The sequence below is a fragment of the Myotis yumanensis genome, unplaced genomic scaffold (assembly GCF_028538775.1).
Source record: "Myotis yumanensis isolate MYYU_CA2020_CCGP unplaced genomic scaffold, mMyoYum1.0.hap1 SCAF_6, whole genome shotgun sequence".
Classification (NCBI taxonomy): Eukaryota; Metazoa; Chordata; class Mammalia; order Chiroptera; family Vespertilionidae; genus Myotis; species Myotis yumanensis.
This window is the reverse complement of record NW_027223757.1, coordinates 52272486-52285962: the sequence shown is the minus strand read 5'-3', so window position 1 is coordinate 52285962 and position 13477 is coordinate 52272486. Positions and strand designations below refer to the sequence as shown.

The 13477-nt window shown below is 44.2% G+C and overlaps 3 pseudogenes; all 3 read left to right on the top strand.

Moving 5' to 3' along the window:
- Positions 1-4864: 4864 nt before the first annotated feature.
- Positions 4865-5807, top strand: LOC139012338 (ADP-ribosylation factor 1 pseudogene; annotated as a pseudogene).
- A 2850-nt stretch (positions 5808-8657) lies between these two features.
- Positions 8658-10165, top strand: LOC139012336 (ADP-ribosylation factor 1 pseudogene; annotated as a pseudogene).
- A 1022-nt stretch (positions 10166-11187) lies between these two features.
- LOC139012337 (ADP-ribosylation factor 1 pseudogene) lies at positions 11188-12752 on the top strand (annotated as a pseudogene).
- The last annotated feature ends 725 nt before the right edge of the window (positions 12753-13477 follow it).

Genomic DNA, 13477 nt, shown 5'->3' with positions numbered 1-13477 from the left:
TGCTTACAACTTCCCAATGCTATTTCTCAAATACTAAGGAGTAACTTACCATTTCTACTGCACTTAGTGACTGTGACATCTTTTGCATTATTGCTCTGTGTTGCTATTTAGGTGGCCTGGGACCACTATCTTGTTTAGCACAGTAATCTCCATGTTTCAAATAGCATGTGGTACCTAGAAAGCACTTTAATAGTTTTTAGTGAATTAATTCTGGTGGTCTTATTTAATATGTGCCAAAATCATGTGCTTTTCATATTATATCATTTAATTAAACAGTTCATGTAATGCTTATCTTTCCAAGAAAGTATACAAACTTTTTGAAAGCAAGGAAATGAATGCTTGTGGTTATTTTTAGACATTCTACACAGCACCCTATGTCAACCTACTTATGGGAATGTTCCTCAAATTCATCTAAAAGACATGTTTTACAGTTTTAAAAGATATATCTATTTATCATATTGCTACAAGGTGGGACTGGCTTATTTTTTTTTCTTTTAAACCCCACTAATGGTTTTAGGGTAGAGAAAAGTATTAGTTTATGGTCTAATAATGGCCCCTATTATTCAGCAAAGGTCCCAGCTAAAAGGTGTATTTCACTATCTATTATGTAACAAAATTGGGCTACATATAAAAGTATGTGTTTAGCATACTAGGTCTCCACATCATTTCCAACCAGAAAAACTCTGCTTTTATCTGTTTACAATGTAAAGGGTGCCACAGATTTTTACCTAAGTCAGGGCAGCAATGCCCACCAAGGAAGATGTGGTATTTCAATGAAAACCTTGACAGACATTAAAATAGCAGATGAGTTCATTAATGGAGAACCAGACAGAGAAATTTCCTACCTAGAAACAGAAGAATTCTATGTCTTTCCAAGAACTCACTTTACCTATCAGCTCAAAGGAAAAGTATAAGTTTTTTTTAATACAGCAGCTTTACTGAAGTGAATTCACACTCCATAAAATTTACACTTTTAAAGTTTGCAATTCAGTGGATTTTAGTATATTTATAGAATTATGTAACCATCATCTAATTTTAAAACATTTTTATCAAAACAAAAACTTAGTTTTTAATCCCCAAAAGAAACCCCATGCTCATTAGTAGTCACTCTCTATTTCCTATTCCCCCCAGGCCTTGGTAACTACTAATCTACTTCTTTCTCTAGGAATTTGCCTTTTCTGGACATTTAATATAAATGAAATTATACAATATGTGGACTTTTACATCTGGCTTCTTTCACTGAGCATGTTTTCTTTTTTAAAAATATTTTTTTATTGATTTCAGAGAGGGAGAGGGAGATAGAGACATCAATGATGAGAGAGAATCATTCATTGGCTGCCTCCTGCACACCCCCTACTGGGGATCGAGGCTGCAACCCCAGCATGTGCCCTTGACCGGAATCGAACCTGGGACCCTTCAGTCTACAGGCTAATGTTCTATCCATTGAGCCAAACCAGCCAGGGCTGAGCATAACGTTTTTAAGGTTCATCCATTTATTGCTTATATTAGTATTTTATTCCTTTTTACAGACAAACACTATTTCATTGTATGGATATGCCAAATCTTGTTTATCCATCCATTAATTGATGGACATTTGGCTATTATAAATAATGCTACTCTAAACATTTATGCGTCAGTTTGTGTGTATAGATATGCTTTCAATTCTCTTGGTTGTGTACTTAGGTGTGGTGTTGTTGGGTCATAAAAAACTCTATGTTTAACAAGTTGAGGAATTAATAAACTGTTTTCCAAAGCAGCAGCACCATTTTTTGACCCCACCAGCAGTATATAAGAGCTCTGATTTCTCCACACCCTCACCAGCACCTGCCATTCTCTTCTTTAGTCTAGCAAGCCTAGTGAATGTGAAATGCTATCTCTTACTGGTTTTTATTTGTATTTCACTAATAACTAATGACGTTGAACATCTTTTCATGTACTGATTGACCACTTGTATATCTTCTTTGGAGAAATGTGTATTAAAATCCTTTCCCCATTTTAAAGTGGGGTTATTTGTCTTTTTATTGTAGAGTTGTAAGAGTTTTTTATACATTCTGGATATGAATGCCTTTTCAGATATGTAATTCACAAATAATTTCTCCATTCAGTGCATTGGGTTCTATCCTTAACTCTAAACCTTGGCAAATTATTTCATTTTTGTCATCTGGAAAATGAATGGGTTCAGAAGATTGCAGGATTTACAAATTAGGGTGCATGTACACTGGGAGCAGACATCTGTAACCCAGCAGTAGAAGACACCAAGGATTCATGTAGTTCATCTTCTAAAATGCCAATATTATTTAAAGATTTTAGGGTATGCAGAATCTTGATTTTTCCATATGTGAAAATATAGAGAGAAGAAAAACTGTGCTGAGCAAACAGAAATGTTGATATTTTTAGAACCCGGTGGCATGATATTGCAGTATGTCAAAGTAATCTGGGAGAGTGGACTTTAGAAAGATAAATTGTGCTTGATCATTGGAACCTGAGAGCTGAGCCTTCAAAGGTTTTTAAACGTTATTTTATGGCTTTTAACTTTTGATCACTTAAAAATCATTAACTCACAGCCTTGGCCAGTGTTCTCAATGGTTAGAATGTCAGCCTTCACACCAAAAGGTTGCAGGTTCGCTCCCCACTCCTGGTAGGAGTGCATGCAGGGTGCATGTAGGAGGCACCCCTCCCTTCTTTCCACTCTCTCTGAAAAAGCAATGGGAAAAATATCCTTATGTGAGGATTAACAAAAAAATTTTTTTTAATCATTAACTCACACAAATGAGCTTAACTTCCTGCTGCCATTATTTTTTTTTAATTTTATTTACTAGATTGTGTTTAGTTCCACTTCCTATCATGATCAGTTCCCTGAAAATACAAATAGGTTAAAGATCATGGTTTTCTTTATTGCTAGTATCATTTTTTTAAATTTACTTCTCAGAGTAGAATAATTTTGTAAAACTAAACGATCTAGAGTGAACATTTAATCTACACCAAACATGAATAGGTAGTTAAAAACAGGAAGTTGAAGTAAAACAATTAAAAGGAAAAAACAGGCAAAATAATAAGGGAATTTCAGAATTACCTGAAATGACAGACAGTTGAAACAAACATTGCATTGGTTGTCTGGGGCACCCCGAGATGAATTTGAGGGGACAGATGATGATAATAAATACCACCTCTACAGCCACAACTACTGAATCATTAGGAAGGAGTATAGGTTTTTCTCAGCTATTTATTTAAAATATGGGTTTTAACCTGTGGTTAATGTGTACAAAGCAAAATCTTATTTATTTTCTGCCCTAATACTTTAAATTTTCAATAGCCTTTTATATATTCTTTTCTTTTTTTTAATAGCATCTTGATTTGTTTCATGAATGTACTGTCCTCCTAATGTCCTGAGGCTATTAGAGGTTTTTAAAACTTTCCATTCTGTCTCCGAGTCCTGAAAATTCTTTTTATTCCTGTTTGTTTTGAGCCTCAAAAATCTGGTGATCCTTGCCTGACTGCAGACACTTTAGTATAGCAATAAGAATCTGATTGTAAGCTCTGTGTGCATGCATGTGTTATTGGCTAGTGAGCATCAATATTGGATGATATGGCTGGGTTATGTCTTAAAGAATCCTGGTGTCAGTATTTAACCTAATCACATTATATGCACTTGTTGTACATGTGAAGAATAACTGTAATATGTTTATTAGTTAAGCTAAAATATCACCTTTTTTTCTCCCCTGAAACTCAAAAAACTAATTATATCATTTTAGATATAACACTTATAGCAATGAGTCATATTTGGCTGCAAGTCATAATCAATATCTCAGAGAAAATTTGGCAAAACATCAACATCAAAACTTCATTTTGAGCTTCTCTGTGAAGGTGGTTGCAGTTGTTCTTTAGCTGTGCATTTCAAATATTCTTTTGGCCTTTCTCTGTATGTTCAGGAATATTTTAAAATGACATAGCTCAGGGAATATTAGTTTTATCTTCTTGTACAAATCTTAAGTTTTTAAGGATAAAATAAGAACATGGTAAAGATAACTCAGGCAATGTTGATTTGATTGTTTTGTAAAAATCCTCAATCTTTCTGGGTGTTATAAGGACATGGAAATGTTCTTTCTTAAGAAGAATTAAGAGAAAATCATCAGCCAAATCTTTCATTTTTATGTTCTGGGGTTTTAATCTACCAAAAAAAAAAATCTCTACACAATTTTACTTGGGCTTGAAAATTATAATTACTTCTCGAAAACAAGTATTCATTTTGTAACCTGTTAACATCATATAGTAGAAAGAGCCCATAGTGGCTTAAATTTTACTTTATTATATCACCCTAAGTCCAAATACTGTAAAAATTGGAGGACTTCTTTTGAGTGGCTAAGTGGTTGAGCATCGACCCAAGCACCAAAAGGTCACCAGTTTGCTTCCTGGTCACTGCACATACCAGACTGCAGGTTCGTCCCCTATACCAAACAGGAGGGATCCCCAGTTTCCATAGGTTATCTCCCAACTCTTGGATTCCTGGAATTGCAAGGACAAAAAGAAGAATGCTTTAAAAATTATGCAATGTACTGGGTTGGCCAAACTTCTCAAAGTAGTCCCTGAATTGGTCCTCAAACACTCCTTAGGTGCCTCACCCAACGGGGGTCATCATCATAGTCAGGTGCCACCCAGAGGAGTGTCCAGTGAGACAGTTCTGTTGAACGAGGATGATGGTGATGAATCATCTATTCTAGACCAATTGAAACTGCACCTGTTCTCTCTCTGGACTTTGAACTTTAGAAAACAGTGAGTTAATTGATAGTGACAGTGGAGGTGGAATACACAAAAGCACAAACAGAAAGAGTGGTTGAGTCATAGCAATGACAGAGCATTACAGTAAGGATCAACAAATATCTGCTAAAGAGTCACAAAACAGAGCCAGCGCCTGCCTCAGAGCAGCAGCAGCACCGTGGCTGCCAAGGGTTTCTCTGGCCATTGTTTCTCCCTCTGCTCTACAGCATGGGAAATATCTTTGCAAATCTCTTTAAGGGCCTTTTTGGCAAAAAAGAAATGCGCATTCTCATGGTGGGCCTGGACCATGCAGGGAAGACCACCATCCTGTACAAACTGAAGCTGAATGAGGTCGTGACCACCACGCCCACGATAGGTTTCTTCCTGGAGACTGTGGAGTATAAGAACATCAGCTTCGTCTTATGGGACGTAAACAGCCAGGACAAGATGCGGGTTTTTTGGAGCCAATACTGCCCAGGCAGACATGGTCTCATCTTTGTGGTTGACAGCACTGACCAAGAACGCATGGATGAGGCCAGACAGGAGTTGATGCGGATGATGACAGAGCTCAAGGATGTTGTCCTGCTAGTGCTTGCAAACAAGCAGGACCTCCCCAATGCCATGAGCACAGCTGACATCACAGACAAGCTGGGCCTGCACTCTCTGCACCACAGGAACTGGTACCTTCAGGCCACCTCTGCCATCACTGGGGCTGGGCTCTATGAGGGACTGGACTGGCTGGCCAATCAGTTCCAGAACCACAGCTGAGCCACACTCCTCTCTTCCCCCTCACTCCCTCCTTCACCCTTGCTTTCCTGTCCATGTGGCAGATGTATCCCTGTGGTGTGAGTGCCAGAAGCTGTCCCCACGGTTGGTCTCAGTGTGCTCCATCATGCTGTGCATGTGCAGATGCAGCCTACACCCGGGTTTTTATCTAAATAATTCTTGTTTCTGGTACTCACATGCATTATGCAACGGAGGCAGCCAATCAGCCAATCCATGTTTCTCTTTCTCTCTCCAAAAATCAATAAAAACGTATCTTTTTAAAGTTAGAGCACTGCAGTATATTCTAAAAATGAACTGAGCTGTCTTTCTCATGGGATTTTAGCTGACTGGAAGAACAGGATTTAATTGACTATTCTGCATTCTGAAAATAAAGATTTGACATGGTATTTTTCAATCCATTTTCTTTAAATTCCTTGCAAGTAATTTGTCTGATTTTCTGAAATTGTCAAATGAAATAACCAAAGGTAAACAGATTGATTGGAGGCAGTGATTTCCATGAAGGTAAACAAATGTCCATGTTTTTATACTGAACAAGAGTAAGAACACTTTTTCTATCAGGAGTTCATGAGCAAGTAAAAAACAACTTAATTATTTGGGGGTTCTTTTGTTTTTGAGAGACAAACAAAACTTGCAATTAATTTGGCTTTAAAATTAGGAACATCAAAAATAAAACTTTACTAAACCATGGAAATAAATTTTCTTTTTAAATTGCCCCTTTTGGATTTTCATATTCCTGTCATTTCTCTCCAAATGATCCAGCTTAAAACTCTGGGAGCCATCTCTTTTATTCTGCCTTCTTCTTACACCTCACCTTTATACTTCTAGCTTATCTCAACTATACTCATGCTGTCAGTCACAAAATCTCAGGATTGTATTCCCATGTGCACCATTCCATTTCCTCTGAATATCTTAGCCTGAGTCTTCAGGTGTCTCACTGCTAAGTTATTGCTATTTGTCTCACTGCCTCCAATCTCTGGAGGAGTTTCAAGCTTATTTGCCTAAAGAGTCAGGAAAGTAAAGAGTGAAATGAGCTGAATGAGCACAGGCCTCTTTAAATTGTTCCAGACAATTGTTGCTTCATCAGGGATGAGGGGGCAGTGTTGAGAGAAATCCAACTTTCCAAGAAAAGCCAGAGATTCCCAGAGTTTCCACAGGCCATCTCACTTCCCTTGGATTCCTAGAATTGCAGGGACAAAAAGAAGGAGGCTCTGTGCCTGGGAGATAGGTTGTGCAAGGTACTGTGCTGGCCAAACTTCTTGAAGTGGTCCCTGAAGTGATCCTCAATGACTCCTTATAGATAGGTGCCTTGCCCCCTGGCTCATCATCCTGGCCAAGTGCCACCCAGAGGAGAGTCTAGTAAAACAGTTCTGTTTAACCAGGATGATGGTGACGAATCATCTAATCTAGACCAATTGAAACTGCACCAATCACTTGCTCTCTCTGGACTTTGAACTTTATTTTTGTTGTTGTTTTGTTTCCACTGCATTTATTACTAATGTAAAAATACATTAAAAAGAAACAAAATTCATTTTCAGTTCCCCAGCGGCTCTCACCCTCCCTCTTGTCCTCACAACTCCTGACCAGTCCTCAGGGCCAGTTCAAGACTGAGTCCACTCATTGCCGTTTTCACAGAAAACAACCAGCAGCAGCGACGGAGGTGGGGAGAGGGCGGCAGGACTGTCCAGGTGGAGAGTCACAGAATTCACACGGAAGGCCTGTGGCCTCCCAGGGCCTGGGCTAAGGAACACGGCTGTGGAGAAAGAGGGTGGGCCCACCAGAGGCTTAGAGCACACCTCATGGGCCCGTGTCAAACCCAGAAAAAGGGACCCCAGAAGAACGGGGGGGGGGGCCAGGGAGGCCGTCTCGCGGGGAGTTCCCAGTGCTCCCTGTTGGGGTGGGGGGAGCCGAGAGGCACCAAGAGCCTCACTGGTTTGGGCGGAAACTCCAGTGTGGAGAAGCCACAGACAGGCCACGGACACTGAGGAAGGCTCCGGGGGTGCGTTCACCAAGCACAGCGATCACAGCCACGCGACTGACGGCGAAGCTGCGGGATCCAAGAGCAGGCGAGCGGGCTTTCAGGAGGGACTGTCCGTCATCCGAACTTGACCCCCGGCCAGACAGCCTGGGAGTTCCTCGGGGCAGCTGCCAACACAGGGGGCGGGGTTCGCACATGGGGGATCTGAGACAAGCAGCCGGAGGGTGGGAGGAAACCGCTCCAGGCTCCGGACTCAGGGCAGCAGCGGGCTGCTGGGCTTCGGGACAGAAGCACGAGAGGCAGCCCCCAGCGCGTCTCCTGCTCCGCCATCAGTGGCGAGGCGAGAGGACCCAGGAGGCAGCCGAGATGGGGGCCCGAAGGCGAGGCTCTGGAGGCTGGATCCGCACAGAGTGCCCACCTCCCCCCAGGGATGAAACACAGCTCTGAACCCCAAATGGCGGAGGTGACGGAGGGCGGTGGGAAATGCATGGCCTCCGGGTCTCCAGGGCTCCCTCCAGCTCCGCGGGGAAGGCAGGCTCACAGAGGAGGTCCGTTGACACCTGGGTGGTAGAAGGCACAGAGGTCCTCACATCGACAGCGCCCTTTTTTGGCAGACCGGGCGATTAGATTTGTCTTCCATAACCTGGGGTTCATCCTCGAGGGGGCAGGTCTTCTTGACAAGCGACCAGCTCTTGAGCCTTCGAGGATGTCTCTGTTCTTCGTGAAAGCCTCCCCTGCGGGGACTACCTTGGTCCGGCCCAGGAAAAGGAGGCTCAGCACTGACCACCCCCCGCCCCCCAACCGTGACCATATGGGCGAGACCTGGGGCCGAAGCCTCCCCACACCGGACCTCTGCTCCGGGGAGCACGTGGGAGACTCCGCAGTGGTGGAATCATCAGTCCCCTTGATCCTGGGGGACCTCTGCGAACAGCTGACTTGGGGTCCCCAGGATGTTCATTGGCCATGGGGGCAGGGCCCAGAAGGCTGGGTGGTGCTGGGGCGGCGGCTGCAGCTGAGTCGGTTCTTCCGTTTCAGCAACATGGCAGAGGCCAGGAGGGGAGGTGGGAGGGGGACGGGAGCGCGGACTTCTGTTTCCGTTTCCGGGGCGTCGGCGGGGGCAGAGGCGCCCCGTGGAGTTTCCGGGAGGCTGCGGGAGCCTCTGTGAAGTTTCTCAGGTCACCCTCCTCTCGCCTCCTCCTCCACTGCGCTCGCGAAGGTCCGGCCTCCTCCCCGCAGGACGCCCAAGGCTCCTCGGCTCCTCGGCGCGGCCGCGGACTCTCGCGCTCGACCCCAGGGCTGTCCCTCCCGAAGGTCGCCACGTCCGGCCCCGGTTACTATGGTAACACCAGAGGCACCACGGCGTGACCTCTGACCTCCCTCCCAAACCGGTCAGCAGGCTTCCCTCCTCGCCAGCGCTGAGGACCTTGGCCGGCTCCTCCTCAACCTTCGCCAGGAACCAGGTCCGGCCGGGCGCCCGCCCTCGCCCGCGGGGGTAGGACCGCCCCGTGCCCAGGTGCGCAGCAGCTCCTCCCCGGCGCGCCAGGTGGTGCGGACGGGCGTTCCCCCCTCCGAGCGCGCGGTGGTAGCGCCCGTGAGGGAGGGCGCGAGCCTCCCACCAGCGCCCTGGACTTTGAACTTTAAACAGTGAGTTAATGGGGAGTGACAGTGCAAGTGTCAGAGCAATGAAAAGCATTAGAATAAGGGTCAGCAAATATCTGCTAAAGAGTGACAAAATAGAACCAGGTCCTGGTTCGGAGAAGCAGCAGCAGCACAGTGGCTGCCAAGGGTTTCTCTGGCCATTGTTTCTCCCTCTGGTCTACAGCATGGGGAATATCTTTGCGAACCTCTTCAAGGGCCTTTTTGGCAAAAAAGAAATGCGCATTCTCATGGTGGGCCTGGACCATGCAGGGAAGACCACCATCCTGTACAAACTGAAGCTGAATGAGGTCGTGGAAACCGTGCCCACGATAGGTTTCAACGTGGAGACTGTGGAGTATAAGAACATCAGCTTCGTTGTGTGGGATGTACACAGCCAGGACAAGAGCCGGGTTTTTTGGAGCCAATACTGCCCAGGCAGACATGGTCTCATCTTTGTGGTTGACAGCACTGACCAAGAACGCATGGACGAGGCCAGACAGGAGTTGATGCGGATGATGACAGAGCTCAAGGATGTTGTCCTGCTAGTGCTTGCAAACAAGCAGGACCTCCCCAATGCCATGAGCACAGCTGACATCACAGACAAGCTGGGCCTGCACTCTCTGCACCACAGGAACTGGTACCTTCAGGCCACCTCTGCCATCACTGGGGCTGGGCTCTATGAGGGACTGGACTGGCTGGCCAATCAGTTCCAGAACCACAGCTGAGCCACACTCCTCTCTTCCCCCTCACTCCCTCCTTCACCCTTGCTTTCCTGTCCATGTGGCAGATGTATCCCTGTGGTGTGAGTGCCAGAAGCTGTCCCCACGGTTGGTCTCAGTGTGCTCCATCATGCTGTGCATGTGCAGATGCAGCCTACACCCGGGTTTTTATCTAAATAATTCTTGTTTCTGGTACTCACATGCATTATGCAACGGAGGCAGCTAATCAGCCAATCCATGTTTCTCTTTCTCTCTCCAAAAATCAATAAAAACATATATTTTTAAAATTGGAGCGCTGCAGTATTTTCTAAAAATGAACTGAACTGTCTTTCTCATGGGATTTTAGCTGACTAGGAGGACAGGATTTAATTGACTATTCTGGGATCTGAAAATAAAGATTTGACATGATATGTTTCAATCCATTTTCTTTAAATTCCTTGCAAGTAATTTGTCTGATTTTCTGAAATTGTCAAATGAAATAACCAAAGGTAAACAGATTGATTGGAGGCAGTGATTTCCATGGAGGTAAACAAATGTCCATGTTTTTATACTGAACAAGAGTAAGAACTGAAGCAGGGGGTCCCGCGGGGGTGAGGCGGACGGAGTCCTAACGAAGCATGCCCGACTCCGGAGACCAGGTTCAGTGACGTAGATCCAAGTTTATTTTGTGAGTGCAGCAACATATATAAGATTCCAGACCAATTAGAAGTTTACAACATCCATAGGGCAACCAATAGTAGGAAAGATCAGGGTACTATGTAGGGGCTCTTCGGGGTCTGCTCAGGCGGGCGATGCCACTTCCTGGTGTGCCGAGGAAGCTTGTATAGGCGGAGTGTGCTCACGCCATTGCATCTGCCACTGCACTGAGATAAATCTCCTGAGCTCTTCCTACAAAGAACATTTTTTCTATCAGGGGTTCATAAGCAAGTAAAAAACAACTTAATTACTTGGGGGTTCTTTGTTTTTGAGAGACAAACAAAACTTGCAATTAATTTGGCTTTAAAATTAGGAACATCAAGAATAAAACTTTACTAAGCCATGGAAATAAATTTTCTTTTTAAATTGCCCCTTTTGGATTTTCATATTCCTGTCATTTCTCTCCAAATGATCCAGCTTGAAACTCTGGGAGCCATCTCTTTCTTATTCTGCCTTCTTCTTACACCTCACCTTTATACTTCTAGCCTATCTCCACTAGACTCATGCTGTCAGTCACAAAATCTCAGGATTGTATTCCCATGTGCACCATTCCATTTCCTCTGAAAATCTTAGCCTGCGTCATCAGGTGTCTCACTGCTAAGTTATTGCCATTTGTCTCACTGCCTCCAATCTCTGGAGGAGTTTCAAGCTTATTTGCCTAAAGAGTCAGGTAAGTAAAGAGTGAAATGAGCTGGATGAGCACAGACCTCTTTAAAAGTCTCTACTCGGCTCCAGTCAATTGTTGCTTCATCAGGGATGAGGGGGCAGTGTTGAGAGAAATCCAACTTTCCAAGAAAAGCCAGAGATTCCCAGAGTTTCCACAGGCCATCTCACTTCCCTTGGATTCCTAGAATTGCAGGGACAAAAAGAAGGAGGCTCTGTGCCTGGGAGATAGGTTGTGCAAGGTACTGTGCTGGCCAAACTTCTTGAAGTGGTCCCTGAAGTGATCCTCAATGACTCCTTATAGATAGGTGCCTTGCCCCCTGGCTCATCATCCTAGCCAAGTGCCACCCAAAGGAGTGTCTAGTAAAACAGTTCTGTTTAACCAGGATGATGGTGACAAATCATCTAATCTAGACTAATTGAAACTGCACCAGTCACTTGCTCTCTCTGGACTTTGAACTTTAAATGGTGAGTTAATTGGTAGTGACAGTGCACGTGACAGAGCAATGAAAAGAATTAGAATAAGGGTCAACAAATATCTGCTAAAGAGTGATAAAATAGAACCAGCTCCTGGCTCAGAGCAGCAGCAACAGCAACAGCAGCAGCAACAGGACTGCCAAGGGTTTCTCTGGCCATTGTTTCTCCCTCTAGTTTACAGCATGGGAAATATCTTTGCAAATCTCTTCAAGGGCCTTTTTGGCAAAAAAGAAACGTGCATTCTCATGGTGGGTCTGGACCGTGCTGGGAAGACCACTATCCTCTACAAACTGAAGTTGGGTGACTTCTTGACCACGATTCCCACGATAGGTTTCAATGTGGAGACTGTGAAGTATAAGAATATCAGCTTTATCGTGTGGGATGCAAGCAGCCAGGACAAGATCCGGCCTCTGTGGCGCCACTGCTGCCCAAACGGACAAGGTCTCATCTTTGTGGTTGACAGCACTGACCAAGAACGCATGGATGAGGCCAGAGAGGCGCTCATGCGGATGGTGGTGGAGTTCACAGATATTGTCCTGCTAGTGTTTGCAAACAAGCAGGACCTCCCCAATGCCATGAACGCAGCTGACATCACAGACAAGCTGGGCCTGCACTCTCTGCACCACAGGAACTGGTACCTTCAGGCCACCTCTGCCATCACTGGGGCTGGGCTCTATGAGGGACTGGACTGGCTGGCCAATCAGTTCCAGAACCAGAACTGAGCCACACTCCTCTCTCGTCCCTCACTCCCTCCTTCACCCTTGCCTTCCTCTCATGTGGCAGATGTACCCCTGTGGTGTGAGTGCCAGAAGCTGTCCCCACGGTTGGTCTCATTGTGCTTCATCATGCTGTGCATGTGCAGATGCAGCCTACACCCGGGTTTTTATTTAAATAGTTCTTTTTTCCAATGAGGCAGTTCCTGATACTCCTATGCAATATTACCCATGCAATATTATGCAAAGGAAGGCAGCCAATCAGCCGATCAATGTTTCTCTCGCTCTCTCTTTCTCTCTCCCCACTCCTCTCTCTCTCTCTAAAAATCAATAAAAACATTTTTTAAAAATTGGAGCATTGCAGTATTTTCTAAAAAGGCAACATCCTGTTTTTCTCATGAGATTTTAGCTAACTAGAAGAACAGGATTAAATAGACTATACCGGGACCTGAAAAATAAAGGAGATTTGACACAGTATGTTTCATTTTCACAGAAATGTTCCATTTTCATTAATTTATTTTAAATTTCTTGTAAGTAATTTAAGTCTTATTTTCTGAAAATGCCAAATTAAGTAGCCAGAGGTAAACAGATTGGAAGCAGTGATTTCTATGGAGGCAAACAGATTTCCATGTTTTCATACTGAACAAGAGTAAGAACACTTTTTCTATCAGGGGTTCATAAGCAAGTAAAAAACAACTTAATTATTTGGGGGTTCTTTTGTTTTTGAGAGACAAAATAAAATTTGCAAATAATTTGACTTTAAAATTAAGAACATCAAAAATGAATCCTTACTAAACCACGAAAGTAAATTTTCTCTTCGAATTACCCTTTTGAATTTTCATACTCCTGTCAAGGCTATCATTTCTCTCCAAATGAACCAGATTGAAAGTCTGAGAGCCATCTCTTTTATTCTGCCTTCTTCTTACACCTCACCCTTATACTTCTACCTGGTCTGGTCTCTCCATTAGACTCATGCTGTCAGTCACCAAGTCTCAGGATTGTATTCCCATGTGCACCATTCCATTTCCTCTGAATATCTTAGCCTGACTCCTCAG